Source organism: Perca fluviatilis, chromosome 13 (genome assembly GCF_010015445.1).
Source record: "Perca fluviatilis chromosome 13, GENO_Pfluv_1.0, whole genome shotgun sequence".
In the NCBI taxonomy this organism is placed as follows: Eukaryota; Metazoa; Chordata; class Actinopteri; order Perciformes; family Percidae; genus Perca; species Perca fluviatilis.
In genome coordinates this window covers 4553916-4570307 of record NC_053124.1, presented here as the reverse complement: position 1 = coordinate 4570307, position 16392 = coordinate 4553916, and the positions used below count along the sequence as shown (strand labels likewise).

The 16392-nt window shown below is 39.8% G+C and overlaps 1 long non-coding RNA gene across 1 annotated transcript; it reads right to left on the bottom strand.

Moving 5' to 3' along the window:
- Nucleotides 1-13134: 13134 nt before the first annotated feature.
- On the bottom strand, nt 13135-14801 carry LOC120571713. Its single transcript, XR_005641273.1, has 4 exons — nt 14717-14801; nt 13521-13733; nt 13267-13437; nt 13135-13174 (listed from the first exon to the last, which is right to left on the bottom strand). It is a non-coding gene; the product is annotated as an uncharacterized LOC120571713 (long non-coding RNA).
- Between the last annotated feature and the right edge of the window lie 1591 nt (nt 14802-16392).

Genomic DNA, 16392 nt, shown 5'->3' with positions numbered 1-16392 from the left:
CTCTTCCGTTCCGATTATTCATTTCATTCCATTCCTTCCTTCCTTCTTCCATTTGTTTCCATTCCACTATTCTTCCTTCCTTCCATTCAATTCCATAGTTCCACTTTCCTTATTCTCCTCTTCCTTCTTTTCCATCCATTCTTCATTCCACCTCCATCCATTCCTCCATCCATTCCTTCCATTCCATTCTCTTTCCACCTTCCATTCCTTCCATGTTGGTTTCTTTCTTCTCCATTCATTTCCTTCTGTCTTTCCATGGCTCTTCTTCCTTCCATCCATGTCTTCCTCCAGCTTTCCCATTTTTCCATTCCATTCTTCCATTCCTTATGGTCTCATGATTTTCGTGTTCCTCCTTATTATTTCTTTCTTCCACTCCTCCATATTCCTCCACTTTTCCATTATTTCCTCCACATTGTCTGGTTCAAGATCCTACTCCATGTTCTCTCCTCCACTGTCCTTCCTGCTTCCATGCTTTCCATTTCTTTCTTCATGCCATCCACCATCTCTCTCCTCTTTTCTCTCTCTGTCCATTTCTCGCTCTATCTTTCATTTCCTATTATCCACTCCTTGCTCAATCCCTCCTCTGTCCTGTCTCCTTCCCTCTTCCTTCCTACTATTTCTCCTCTTTTCCTTTTCTTCCTTCTGTGCCTTCTCCACCTTCATTTATCTATCCATATTTCTATCATTCTCTTTTCCTCTTTCCAATACTACCCCTCCTTCATCTCTCTCCTTCTTTCTTCCTCTTTCCTCTTCTTGTGTCTCTTGTCTCATTTTTCTCTCCTTCTCCTTATGTGTGATTGCTGTTTCCGTTGTATTTCCTTTCTTCCTCATGTGTTTGTCTTTGTTTCCTCCTTTTCCTCTGTCCTCTCCATCTTTGTGTCCTTACTCCATTCCCTCTCTCCTGTCTCTTTCTCTTTTCCTCCATTCTCCTTCCTCCATCTTTTCCTCCTGTTTCTCACTTGTCCTCCTCCATTGCTTGCTTTCTTTGTTTCTGTTTCCACTTTCTGCTATTCTTTAGCTTCCGCTAAAGCTTCACATGTTCTCATTCCATTTTTGTCATTCTTCGCTTTCTATCCTATCATTTTTAACCATTTCCTTCTTTTATTCCACTAATATTCTCACTGTTTTAACTTCTTCTTCTTTCAGATTTACCGCCACTCTCTCTCCTTCTTTCTCCATCCTTTCTCCCTCCCTCTCTACTCTCTGTTTGTCTTTTCTTTTCTCTCCCTGTTTCTCTCTCTTTTCTCTCTCTCTGTCCTCTCTCCATCCCTCCTTCTCCCTCCCATCTCTCTTTCTCTCTCCTTCCTCTCTTTTTTTGTCTGTTTGTCTCTCTCATCCCGCCTTCTCCCCTCCCTATTTTCCTGTCTCTTTCTCTTTTTTCTCTCTCCTCTCTCCATGTTTCTCTTTTCTCTCTCTCTTACTTTCTTTAATCTTATTGAACCAATTTCCACTTTTCAACTGTTCTTCCATTTCTTCAGCTAAAGAAGACTCTATCAATGTTCTACACATATTTTGTCTATTTTCAGCTTTTAAAGCTACCTTTTAACATTTCCCTTTTCTATATTCTCACTATTTCCAGCTTCCAGCTACTTACAGTTTTCAGCTTGATTCACCGAGTTGCTTTAGTCCATATTCGCTATTCAGCATTCCCTTCGGCATTTATTTCCGGGAATGCATTTTCTAGTTTCCTTCCTTACCGTTCTGCGTTTTGGCTCTCTGTAACTTCTGCATACTTTCACTATTTGAACCATTCAACTTTTTTTCAAATGTTCATCTCTTTCTGTGATGATGGGACTTCTTCACTTTTTTTTCTACTATTTATACTTTTTCAAATTTTAAGCTTTTTTAACACTTTTTTTTAATAAAGGTCAATGAGGCAGCCTTCAAATCCTTCAAATCCTCTTCTGCTTCAAAATGTATCTCCTCCTACATTCTTCCACTACAGACGTGATTCAAAATTTAAAATATTTCACAAAATATTCAGCTATTCGGGTCTACTTTTCAGGTTGATATCTTTTTACAGTTTTGTGAAAGAAGCGCTTTAAGTTTAGTAATCTTTTTAGGGTTTTTATCGATTAAACAGGGTTGTGTATTGCATTTGCGGTGGAGGGATGACATCACAGCTAGAGGGTGAAGCTTGAAAAAAATTATCTTAGTTTCCTTGTCTGTGCTGCTCTCCCACCCACAATATCTACTTGTCATATACAAATTTATACATCAAAACGTAGGTATTTTTGTCTAGTTTCAGACAATCTGTGCTCGAGTTTTGTTGATTAGATCTCATACTTTTGGCTCAGCGAGCTTCAAATGTGAGAAAAACAAATTTCTCTCAATCAGCAACAATGATAAAGGCGTCCATATTTTCCAGCGAAGAGCAGAACGAACCCACTTTTTAAATTGCTGACATGCCCACATTTTTATGTTTATCCATATAAAATTTTATACCGATACGCATTCACAAGGCCGTGTGCCTCCTAACGAGTCAAGTCGCTGTTTTGATAGCATTAACTGTTGTGGATTTATTAAAGGCTTGTTTGAGAGGTTCTCTCACACTGTCTCCTCACTCATTAGGTGTGGCGATTAATGATCAAAGGGAGGCTTTATAAATACTAAAGGAAAGACGTTTGTCTGTTCTGAAGATGCGCGCCAGTGGTTATGGCCAGCTCGGATGTTGGGGGCCCGGGTTCAAATCCCATTGTGGCATATCCATCATTGTGTCCCTGGCTAAGGTGTTATTTGACTTTTCAACTACTCTCACTACTTAAACTTATTTTTTCGGTTTTAAGCTATTCATCCAGTTTAGCTTTAGCAATTCAGCTATTCATGTTTTATTTTGCAAACACTCACATGCACGCATGAAACACACACACATATACACACACACAGACACACAAACAGACACGCATAACACACACACACACACACACAAACACACACACAAGACAGACACACATACAAAACACACACACAAACACACACACACAAACCACACTCCCCCACACACACACACCGCCGGCTCGTTGCGTACACACACCACACTCTTCTCTCTTCTCATCTCTTCTCTTCTGCTCCCTTTCTTCTCTCTTTCTCTCCCTCTCTCTTTCCTCTTTCTTCTTGTTTCAGCCCCATTCTTTTCACCTAATATATTTCACATCTCATCTCAACTAGATTGATGCTTTGTGGTTCTATGCAGGGTATATTCTGATAATAATGAAAATATTTCTTCTGCTCTCAGTGTCTGAAGTGCTGGCGTGTACTACAGGAGACATATATATAAGAGCAGGTGCTATCGTTATCAGATCAAGAGAGATGTTTATAAACATTGCCCGGCCCTTAGTAACCATGACAACACTTTCACAGACAGTCTACCTGATTACTCCAGGCTTGCTGTAGAGGTCAACTAACTAGACTAACTATGATCATCAGTCTATATCATTTGCGTTCCACTTCTGTCTGTCTGTCTGAAAATCTGGGGAAAATCTGCTCCAGTTTTGTGATACGCCTTTTACTTTTGGCTGGTTGAGCTTCCAAATGACAAGATGTCCATTTCGTTCTCCATTTTGCTTCAATGATCAAACTCCTGGATATTTCCCAGCGAAACACTGAACAAACCACTTTTTGAAATCGCTGATATGACCACATTTTACGTTTATCCATATAAATTTTTATACCGATACGTTCACAAAGGCCTTGTGGTGCTCAGGATCACGTCATTTGACTGATAGCAGTTGTGGTGTTGCCACAGTGAGGCTTTGTTTGAGAGCTTGCTCTCAGGGACTCTGAATAGCTGCAGCACAGCACAGTGGTCTTCCACTTCTCTCTGAATGTCTTCTCTCTCCCCCTCTCTATCTCTCTGTTTCTCTCTCTTTTCTCTCTCCATCCCTCCTTCTCCCTCTCTCTCTGTCCTCTCTCCATCCCTCCCTCTCTGTCTCTCTCTCTTTCCTTTCTCCATCCCGCCCTTTCCCTCCCTCTCTCTGTTTCTCTTTTCTTTCTCTCTCTCTCCTGTTTCTCTCTCTTTTCTCTCTCTCTGTCCTCTCTCCATCCCTCCTTCTCCCTCCTCTCTCTGTCCTCTCTCCATCCCTCCTTCTCCCTCCATCTCTCTCTGTCTCTCTCTTTTTCTCTCTCTCTCCTTCTCTCTCATCCCGCCTTCTCCCTCCCTCTCTCCCCTGTCTCTCTCTTTTCTCTCTCTCTCTTCTTTCTCCATCCCTCCTCCCTCCCTCTCTTACTTTCTTTAACTTATTGAACCAATTTCCACTTTTTCAACTATTCTTCAGCTTCAGCTAAAGACTTCACAATGTTCTACATATTTTGTCATTTTTCAGGTTTTAAAGCCAACAATTTAGCGTCAACTTTGAACTTTTTAACGATTTCCACTTTTCTATTCTACTTTTCTTCTTCAACTTCTTCTTACAGATTTCAGCTACTCAACCAGTTAGCTTTAGCAGTTCAGCTTTTCAGCATTCCCCGCATTTTCGCGCGGAAATGCATTTTATAGTTTTTTAATTTTTAAAACTCTATTCCGTCGCGTTTTTGGTCTCCGTAACTTCTGCATACTTTCAGCTATTTAAACCATTCAACTTTTCAAATGTTCAGCTCTTTCAGCTAATGATGGGACTTCTTCAACTTTTTTTACTTTTATTTTACTTTTTTAAAATTTAAGCTTTTTAACATTTTTTTACATTGAAGTCAATGAGAGCAGACTTCAAACCCTTAAAATCTTCTTCTGCTCCAAAAGTTTCCAACTCCTTATCTACTTTCACCTACAGACGCCAAACAAACTTAAAATGTTCACAAAATATTCAGCTATCCGGGGTCTGCTTTTCAGTTTGATATCTTTTACAGTTTTTTTGAAAAAGCTGTTTAAGTTTAGTTGATTATTTCAGGAAATTTTATCGATTAAACAGGGTGTGTATTCCGCTGCTTAGAGTGGATGACATCACAGCTAGAGGGTGAAGCCCGAAAAAATTATCTTAGTTCCTTGTCTGTAAACTGCTCTCCACGCCCACAATATCTACTTGTCATACACAATTTATACATCAAAACGTAGGTATTTTTGTCTAGTTTCAGAAAATCTGCTCAGTGTTGTGATACGCCTTTTACTTTTGGCTGGTTGAGCTTCCAAAATGACAAGAGGTCCAGGATCTATCTCCATTGGCTCCAATGTTCAAACTCTTGGATAATTTCCAGCGAAACACTCGGCGAACCCACTTTTTAAATCGCGACATGCCCACATTTTTTGTTTATCCATATAGATTTTTATACCGATACGTTCACAAAGGCCGTTTGTCTCTAACGGTCAAGTCGCTGTTTCGTTAGGCTATGTTTAGAGGTTTTTCATATGTTCTCATATTAGGTGTGGCGATTAATGATCAAAGGGAGGCTTTATATATACTGAAGGACCTTGCCTTGTCTGATCTAAAGATAGCTCAGTGGTTATGCTGCAGGGCTTTGGTGTGGGGGACCAGGGTTCAAATCCTGCTGTGGTAAATCAATCAATGTGTCCCAGTGTAGGATGTTGTTGTACTTTTTCAACCACTCTCGCGACTTCAACTTATTCTTACGTATTTAAGCTATTCATCCAGTTTAGCAGACACACACAACAAAACACACACACACACGACACACACAAAAACACACACAGACACACACCTATACACACACACGCACAAAAAAACACAAACACACACAGACGCTACACCTATACACACACCACACGAACCCACACACAGATACACACACACACACAGACAGACAGACACACACCTACACACACACACACACACACACACACAACACAACCTATACACACACACACACCACAAGACAGACACACACACCTACACACACACATACGCACACACAAAGACCCCACACAGAAACACAGACACACACAAAACACAAACACAAACACACAGACACACACCAAAAACACGCGACACAGACACCACACACACACAAGACAACAACACACAACACAAAGCATGTTTATAAACGGCGTCACAGACACTTAGTAGCCATGACAAGCCTTTCAGAGACAGTCAAACTTTAAGCCTTTTTAGTCAATTTTAGTCAAAGTTGCTCTCTTTCTAATTTTTTCTATCTTTCCTCTCTTTTTTCTCTCCTCTCTTTCCTCTTTCCTATCTCTCTCCTCTTTATTCTTTCTCTCCTCTCTTTATTCTCTTTCTCTCCTCTCTCTTCTCTTCTCTCCTCTATCCTGCTCTTCTTTCTTCTCTCTTTCTCTCCTTGTCTCTTTCCTCTCTTTCTTCTTGTTCAGCCCCAGTTTTTTCACCTAATATATTTCACATCTCATCTCAGCTAGATTGATGCTTTTTCGTTCTATGCAGTGTATATATCTGATAATAATAAAAATATTTCTTCTTTCAGCCTTTTCAACTTTCATCTTTAACAGTATTACAGTATTAATTTGTTTCATATTTCTGCATATGTGAGTCATTATCAGTTAGAAAATCTACTCACACCTCACAATGTTCTACACATTTTGTCATTATTCAACATTTAAAGCAAACAGTTCAGTTTAGCATAAAGTTTTAACTTTTTAATGAAATTCATACTTTAATTAAAACGATTTCGGCTTTTTCAACTATTTTGACTACTTCAACTTCTTCTTACAGATTTAAGCTATTCAACCAGTTTAGCTTTAGCAATTCAGCTGTTCAGCATTCCCACGCATTTTCTGCAGGAAATGCATTTTCTAGTTATTATTCCGTCTTCCGTACGTTTTTTGGCTCTCTGTAACTTCTGCATACTTTCACCTATTTAAACCATTCAACTTTTCAAATGTTCAGCTCTTTCAGCTAATGATGGGACTTCTTCAACTTTCTTTCTACTATTTATACTTTTTCAAATTTTAAGCTTTTTAACACTTTTTTTTAACATTAAAGTCAATGAGAGCAGGGTTCAACTCCTTAAAATCTTCTTCTGCTTCAAAATGTATCTCCTCCTACATTCTTCCACCTACATACGTGATTCAAACTTTAAACTGTTCACAAAATATTCAGCTATCTGGGGTCTACTTTTCAGGTTGATATATTTTACAGTTTTTATGAAAAATCTGTTTAAGTTTAGTGATTATTTCATGAAATTTTGCTCGATTAAACAGGGTGTGTATTGCGTTTGCTAGAGTGGATGACATCACAGCTAGAGGTGAAGCTTGAAAAAAATTATCTTAGTTCCTTGTCTGTAAACTGCTCTAACGCCCACAATATCTGTACTATACACACAATTTATACATCAAAACGTAGGTATTTTTGTCTAGTTTCAGAAAATCTGCTCAGTCATGTGATACGTCTCATACTTTTGGCTCAGCGAGCTTCCAAATGACGAGATCAACAAATTTCTGTCCATCCGCCCAATGATAAAAGCGTCCATATATTTTCCAGCCGAAGAGCAGAACGAACCACTTTTAAATGGCGGCCCCCACATTTTTATGTTTATCCATATAAATTTTATACCGATCACGTTCACAAAGGCCGTTTGCCTCTAACGGTCAAGTCCCTGTTTCGATAGCATTTACTGTTGTGGATTTATTAAGGCTTGTTTGAAGGGTTCTCTCACACTGTCTCTCACTCATTAGGTGTGGCGATCAATGATCAAAGGGAGGCTTTATAAATAAAGAAGGACCATTGCTTGCCTCATCTAAAGATAGCCCAGTGGTTATTCTGCTGGACTTTGGTGTGGGCGACAGAAAACGGTTCGAATCCTGCTGTGGTACATCAATCAATGTGTCCCAGTGCAGGATGTTGTTATACTTTTTCAACCACTCTGCTACTTCAACTTATTCTTACGTATTTAAGCTATTCATCCAGTTTAGCAGACACACACACAAAGACACACACAGACACACACCTATACACACACACACACACAGACACACACACAGATACACACACACACACAGACAGACAGACACACACAGATACACACACACACACAGACAGACACACACAACAGATACTCACACACAGACAGACAGACAGACACACCTACACACACAAACACACAAACACACTATACACAAACACACCACACACACACACACACACACAGACAGAGAGAAAACACACACACTACACACACACACACACACACACAAAGACACACAGAGACACAGACACACAAACACACACACAGACAGACACACAGACACACACACGCAACACAGAAGCACACACAGATACACACCAAGCACACACAGACAGACACACACCTACACACACACAGAAAAAACACAGAGAGACACACAGAACAAGCACACAAACACACAAGACACACAGAAAACACAAAACACACACCAACACACCAAACACACACACATGCAGACATACACAGACACACATACACAAAGCATGTTTATAAACAGCGTCACAGACACTTAGTAGCCATGACAACCCTTTCACAGACAGTTAAACTTTAAGCCTTTTTAGTAAATTTTAGTCAAAGTTGCTCTCTTTCTAATTTTTCTATCTTTCCTCTCTTTTTTCTCTCCTCTCTTTCCTCTTTCCTCTCTCTCTCCTCTTTATTCTTTCTCTCCTCTCTTTATTCTCTTTCTCTCCTCTCTCTTCTCTTCTCTCCTCTCTCCTGCTCTTCTTTCTTCTCTCTTTCTCTCCTTGTCTCTTTCCTCTCTTTCTTCTTGTTCAGCCAAGGTTTTTCCCCCTAATATATTTTCACATCTCATCTCAGCTAGATTGATCTTTTTCGTTCTATGCAGTGTATATATCTGATAATAATAAAAATATTCTTCTTTCAGCCTTTTCAACTTTCATCTTTAACAGTATTACAGTATTAATTTGTTTCATATTTCTGCATATGTGAGTCATTATCAGTTAGAAAATCTACTCACACCTCACAATGTTCTACACATTTTGTCATTATTCAACATTTAAAGCAAACAGTTCAGTTTAGCATAAAGTTTTAACTTTTTAATGAAATTCATACTTTAATTAAAACGATTTCGGCTTTTTCAACTATTTTGACTACTTCAACTTCTTCTTACAGATTTAAGCTATTCAACCAGTTTAGCTTTAGCAATTCAGCTGTTCAGCATTCCCACGCATTTTCTGCAGGAAATGCATTTTCTAGTTTATTCTTATTCTTCCGCCGGATTTTTGCTCATTAACTGCTTCCACATTTTTCAACATAGAAACTTCATTCATACATCAAAACGTTCGGCTTGATTCAGAATGGCGTGCTACTATTTTTATTATTCATAACATTTATAATTTCCGAGATTTTCAACCTTTAGCGGACATTTTTTCCCCATTAAAGCGGATGGAAAAATGTTTCAAAGTTGACACATTTTCATACATTTTCAACTGCTAGCTACTCATTCATACATTCACCGAGAAACTCCATTCAAACTTTAAAACGTTCCCCATCTTTCATACATTCAGTGTTGGTATTCAACTTTCAAATACCATTAATACTTTTTAAAATAATCTGTCTTCATCGAGGCTTAGAAAAAATACCTTTCTGCCATTTTTACATTGGTGTGTATGGGATGGAATGTTCGGACTCAGAGGGCAGGGCCCAACTGACAGAGTGGAAAGAGGCAGAAGCTGGATTTTCTTTACCTCGCGATACCATACACAGTTTTAACTCTTCATACATAACTTTTACATCACAATGTAGGAAATCTTGTGCCCTTTCTAACGATGTGCTTAGGGAGGCAATCCGACTTTAACACAAGGCACAATGGGCTTCCAAGTGAAGCCATCTCCACCAACTGCCGCACTGCCTCCTGTACTAAATCCTACCAGAAATGCCAGGAGGAGAAGAGAAACAGGCCCTTTTCAGACAGCTGCTGTCCTCACATTTCTTACACCACACACACCATTCTTGGACAGGATGATCAGCAGGGCGTTATGTCTCTCACAGTATCAAACATTAAGAGATAGGAGTTAGGGTTTTTGAGCTAGGAGCAGGACTATCAAAGGTGCATCAGAGCTTTGTTTCTGTGAGAAGAGTCGTCATAGCAACCTTTAACTGCAGTTGGTCCCTGTCATGTTGACCAATGGTGTGAAGCTACTGTTCCTAGTCTACTCCTCTCCTGTCATCCTTTTCCCTTCTCTTCTCCTTTTCCTCTTCCTATATTCCTCTCTTCCTCTGTCTGTTGGTGTGTGTGTGTGTGTGTGTGTGTGTGTGTGTGTGTTATCTCCTTTCCTTTCTTCCTTTCTTCCTCTCTTCCTGTGTTTCTGTCTGTCTGTTATGTGTGTAACTCCTTTCATTTCTTCCTCTTTTCTTTCTCTACTTCTCTCCTCCTCTTCTCTTCTCCTCTTCCTCTCTTCTCATCTTCCTGTGTCTGTCTGTTGGTGTGTGTGTGTGTGTGTGTGTGTGTAACTCCTTTCCTTTCTTCCTCTCTTCTTTCTCTAATCCTCTCCTCCTTTTCTCTTCTCCTCTTCCGCTCTTCTCCTCTTCCTGTGTTTGTCTGTGTGTGTGTGTGTGTGTGTGTGTGTGTGTGTGTGTGTAACTCCTCTCCTTTCTTCCTCTCCTACACGTCTCCTCCTCCATCCTCTCCTACACACTAAAAACTCCTGGGTCAAAAATAACCCATAATGGGCTATTTTTGACCCAACTCCTGGGTTAAAAAGGGACCAACTAATTTCTGGGTTATTTCAACCCAGAAAATTGGGTTATTCTTTTTGACCCAACTTCTGGGTTAAATATTTGACCCAAATCTTGGGTTAAAATAACCCAACAGTGTAGTTAATATAACCCAACTTCTGGGTTAAATATTTGACCCAAATCTTGGGTTAAAATAACCCAACAGTGTAGTTAATATAACCCAACTTCTGGGTTAAATACCTGACCCAAATGTTTCGTTAAAATAACCCAACTTCTGGGTCAAAAGAACAACCCAATTTTCTGGGTTGAAATAACCCAGAAATTAGTTGGTCCCTTTTTAACCCAGGAGTTGGGTCAAAAATAACCTAACTTGGGTTACTATGCCAGTATGCCTTATTTCAGAAAATAAAACATTTTTACATTATATTACACACTTTAAGCACTTTTACATTTGTATTGCATTAAATTAAATTAAAATCTATATAAAAAGGAAAGAAACACACACACTTCCCAGTGAGCATTTGATGTCAATTTAACATCAATATGACATCAAACATTGACGTCAAAATTACGTCAAAATGTATTGACATATTTTGATATGATTTCAATGTCAAGCATCACTCAATTTCAACCTAAATGTACAATGACTGACAACATACACATAGATATATTTGCAAATTATTTAATTTATGTAAAACTTAGACATTAGAACATACATCATGTATCATGTAGTGGTTTCAAAATGTATCAACGTACAAAATCCCAATTCCTGTAGGGCATGGCTAATGTACATAATGTTTGTTTTTCTCCCATAGAAACCATAGATTTCTTTTGTGTGCATTACTGTATTTGATTAATATCACTATGCATCTTATCAAAATGCTATAAAATGCCCCCCTCCACTCCCTTGTGAATCTATGCCTGTGTACCTTTTAGTCTGGGTTACACAAGGATGGCAATATCCCGACCCGTCATAAATGTTCCTGAAATGTCAGTAAGAAATCCATAGCAATGGAATATCCATGTTGTTTTATTCATAATACGTTTGGTGTACTGTATAATCCAGCTCATACAAAAGCAAAGTATTAAAAAAACAAAACACTTATTTTCCGGTGTGGCTGAAGACATTTCCCACCACACAAGTTAGGTTGAAGCACACTGGCGTGTTCACGAGACTTCTCGGGCCTTCTCTGGTGTCTGTTGAGGAAACACAAACACAAAACACAGAGTGAGGTCTGGTGTAACAGACATAAATGGACTGAGTCTTTAAAGTACATATCTTAGAGTTTTACTTATATTTTGCAGCCTCGCCATAAACTCCCTCTCCTTCTCCAGTCCCGAGGAACTGGAGGAGGACTCAGGCTTGCGGTAACTCTTCCTGGTGGGGGAGGAGGAGGAGGAGGCTTCTGGTTGTTCCGGTGAGGGCACGGTGTGGGTGAGGGCTGACGGAAATGCTCCCTCATCCTCTTTGACTGGGCCACGGTCGGCTGAGGGCGGAAGCAGTCAGCGGTGGTAATGTTGTGGCACATAAGAGGTGGCCACCATCTTCTGCCGCCCGACAGAAGGTTGTTCTTGACCTTAAAACAGTAGAAGAGAAAAGATTGCTATGGTTAGTTAAGCCAGAAGAGTTTTAATGAAATCCAGCATGAACAGATAAGTGACTGAGGAGAACTTACATGAGCAGACACGGGCGGTCCTCGGGTCAGTGAAGTTGGGGACCCTTTAATGCAGATCTCCGCCCCGCTACCTGCAGGTGGTGCAAGAAGTTTTAGCATGCGGCCGGCCCTTCCCAGCCGTGAAGAAAACCAGCTGGTTCGGTGGCTTGCTGGCCACCCGCAGCTGCAGCCACCGAACCAGCCATCGAAACTCGTAAGTCTCTAAGAACATTTGGGCCACCCCAAAGGACTTGTTAGTCTTGTGTTCCCTGATCTGCAATACACAGAAAATGGACGGACTCTTTCAGAGGAAACATTAACAAAAACAACAGACTCACAAGCAGTGATGACAACAGGACACAGATTTTTATACTTACAGAGATCACAAAACCATCATCGCCAGGCCTGTGCGCCTCTGCGGCCTCTTTGACCTCGCAAACCCAGAGGTTACCAATCCCCCTGGGCAATGACCGTAATGGAGGCTGTGAAAGCCGCAAAGTAGCCATAAAAACGGTACCGCGGCGACGGTGTGTGTATAAAAAGTATTTCAGCACACGAAGGGGAAGAAACATACACAAACAAGGACATATCACTATGCACGGCAGGCTTCTGTTGGAGATGGACTATTTTCACTATTTTGGAAAGAGGGATGCACACTACCCAGCAGCTCTGGGATCCTCAGTGTGGCCCCCTCCTGACACCGCTTCAGGTCCTCACAGGATATTATCCTGGCCTTCTTGTGGCTTTTCACTGCCAGCAGGTGCAGGACAACGTTCCTGGTTGTGTCCGTGATGCACTTTGTGACGGGGGCACACCCCCCCCCGAGGGGAGAGGGGGGGGGGGGGGTGAGTATTTAAAGGAACTGCTGTGTATGGTTCTCAGGTAGAAATGTGCCGTGTGTGATGGTCTTGCCTGGGGACTGGAGGTGGGCTGTGTATCTGCAGAAACATAGGCTTTGAGTTAGTCACTGTTCACATCGGGTGTGTGTCATAACCACTTCACAATAATTCACATGGAAAGTCACACTTACTTTTGGATGCCATCAATGTTCCTTAAAATAGCAAACTGAACAATACAGTCTGTCCCTTAGCCAGGTAAAATATAAAAGACCTGACCCTCGACACTTTGGACTGTGCATTTTCCAGCTGCTTGGAAGGGGGGCAGCTGCCCTCATGGTACCGCTGGTAGTCCTGGAGGTCTTCTGTGAACACATATTTTAAATAATCTGAGTAACATTTAACATTGAGGTAGAACACATATATTTGTACTACTTTTCTTTCTTACCAATTGAAGGAGGGAATTTCAGGTTCCTTATTCCAGGGCTACGTCCACTGCCCCGGAAGAGGTTTTTCAGGTTTGTTCCTGACTCTTGCTCCATTTCCTGCTGGTCCAGCAGCATGAACGGAGGCTGCTCCCCAATAGGGTCTAGCTGCTCCTGTGTGTGTTGAGGAGGAGGCTGATGCTGCTGAGGCTGAGGGCTATTTTTCTTCTTTCAGACTATTACAAAAAAACAGATACACAATTACATGTTTATTTTACCCTGTCTATTTGTTACCTTCCTCTCTATATTGTTAAGGTTTTTACATTAGGGATTAATTCATATATAATTCAAAGCCTGATTTATGTAAAAGGTTATACCTAAAAAAAAAAAATAGATTTTCCCTCCCAAATTTCCCTCCTTTAAAAACGAGTGTAATCTACTCTACAAATTTTTTCTGTATATTCATCCTTAAAAATAAATGTACAGAGATAACTTCCAGGGAGTTGTGTATAAATCAGAAGTACACCACAGCCCCGGGCGGAACCGGCGATTTGTCAGCATTACATTTTTGCATTTTTTATTTAAAAGGAACTACATAAAGTACTTAATACATAACTTTTAGTAACGTTAACAAACAATTAAAAATACATCCAACGTGGTAACGTGAGCATTCAAAATAGGCTACGTGATAGCTGAATACAAATTTCCCTCCTTTTTCTGCATGTTCACTTTTCAGCAAGAAAATATCCAATAATAATAATGTCCGTACATTTCTAACGGTGGGTGGATTAGCTATCGTTAGTAACGTTTTATTCATAAACATCTTCTTAAACCGAGCTAAATCAATGTTATCTACGTTTTAGCGTAAGCTATATCATTATATAAGGCTAGCTAGCTAGCTAGCCAGCCAATTTAGCATACAGTGACTCAGATACATCTTAATAAAAAGAAAACCGATAACTTACTTACTTAGATAACGTTTATTTTATGCAATGTGCAAACAGACAGCGCTAGATAGATAAATAACAACGATACAGCATTGACATGTCTCCATTAACAACTCCTTTGAAAAACGTAAATGTCAGTTACTCTTCACAAGCAAGCTAGGTAGCTAGCTAGTTAAGTTAGCTAATGGAACGTAAGATAGTTTATTTTAGAAGCCGCGGTTTAAACAAGCACATTTTCTGCAACAAACTACCAGTAAGATGAAAATGCTTACCTCGCCTCCCTGCCCCAGGAACCAAAGTGTCGTTTAGAGGAGAAAATAAGCTGGTCCGATGTCAAGACAACTAACCGAAAAATACATTGTAGAAGAGAGAGAGAGAGAGAGGAGGGAGAGAGGGAAAGCGGCCAAGAAGAGAGAAAGCAGCCTATAACCCAGAACATGGGTTACTCTTTGAAAAATAACCCAGAAACCCAAACAACCCAGGCAATGGGTCAAATATTAGCCCTATAACCCAGAAAATGGGTTACTCTCTGAAAAAATAACCCATAATTTTAACCCAACACAAATAACCCAGAAACTGGGTTGACAAAATAACCCAGGAGTTTTTAGTGTGTATACTAATGGTGAATTATTCCTTAGGTTTATGGATAATCTTTCATTAACTGAGTTTTATACATCTTTTAATTTCCATTCATACTAGAACTCTCTGAAATAGGAGTAGTCATGGCAACTTTAACTGCAGTTGGTCATGTGATCTGATCCCTGACATGTTAAGCTGTTGCTGTGACATGACTATGTGTGACTGTTTGTGTGGTTGTGAGTGTGTAGTTGATTGTGTGGTTGTGTTTGTGTGTATATCTCTGTGTGGTTGTGTGTATGTGTGTGTCTCTGTCTGTGTCTCTCTCTTTGTCTGTGAGTGTGTGTATTAAACATTAAGCGATAAACGTTAGGGTTTCCGAGCTCGAAGCAGGACTATCAAAGGTGTGCCACTACTCCTCTCCTCCTTTCTTCCTCTCCTCCTTTACTCTTCTCCTCCTCTCCTTTTCTTCTCCTTTTCCTATCTTAACATCTTCCTGTGTGTGTTTTTGTAAGTGAGTGTTACATTAAATGTAATTTAGCTGATGCTTTTATCAAAAGCGACTTACAATTGCTATATACAGTATGTCAGAGGTCGCACACCTCTGGAGCCACTAGGGGTTAAGTGCCTTGCTCAGCGACACATTGGTTGATGTATCTCAGTGGGAATCAAACCCAGGTCTCCCACACCAAAGGCATTTTTAAAATCCACTGCACCATCAACACTCCTGTGTGTGTGTGTGTGTGTGTGTGTGTGTGTGTGTGTGTGTGTGTGTGCATTTGTACGTGTGTCAGTTGATTGAGATTACCTAATATGACATATTTCCTGCTTTTCAAACTCATTCATTCTCCTTTAGCTGCTTCTTTATTCAAATTCTGCTTCATCGTAAAATTAACTAAAAATATAAAATCATTATATTCCACATCTTTCAAACTTTCTGGGCATTATTCAACTTTTCAAAAGACATTCAGCCTTTTTCAAAAACAAGATATTCCACATACTAAAGACATTATTCATATTATACTTTTCAATGAAATTTATACTTAATAAACCCATTCCCACTTTTTCAACTAAAAACAATTAAAACATGCCACACTTTTCAAACATTCTAGGTATTATTCAACTTTTCTAAGACATTCATACTATTAAACCCATTCCCACTTTTTCAACTATTCTTACTACTTTACCTTCTTCCAACACAATTCAAGTCAGAAATATGACATATTTCCTGCTTTTCAGACTTAGTCATTCTCCTTTAGCTGCTTCTTCATTCAAATTCTGCTTCATCTTAAAATTAACTAAAAATATAAAATCATTATATTCCACATCTTTCAAACATTCTCGGTATTATTCAACTTTACAAAGACATTCA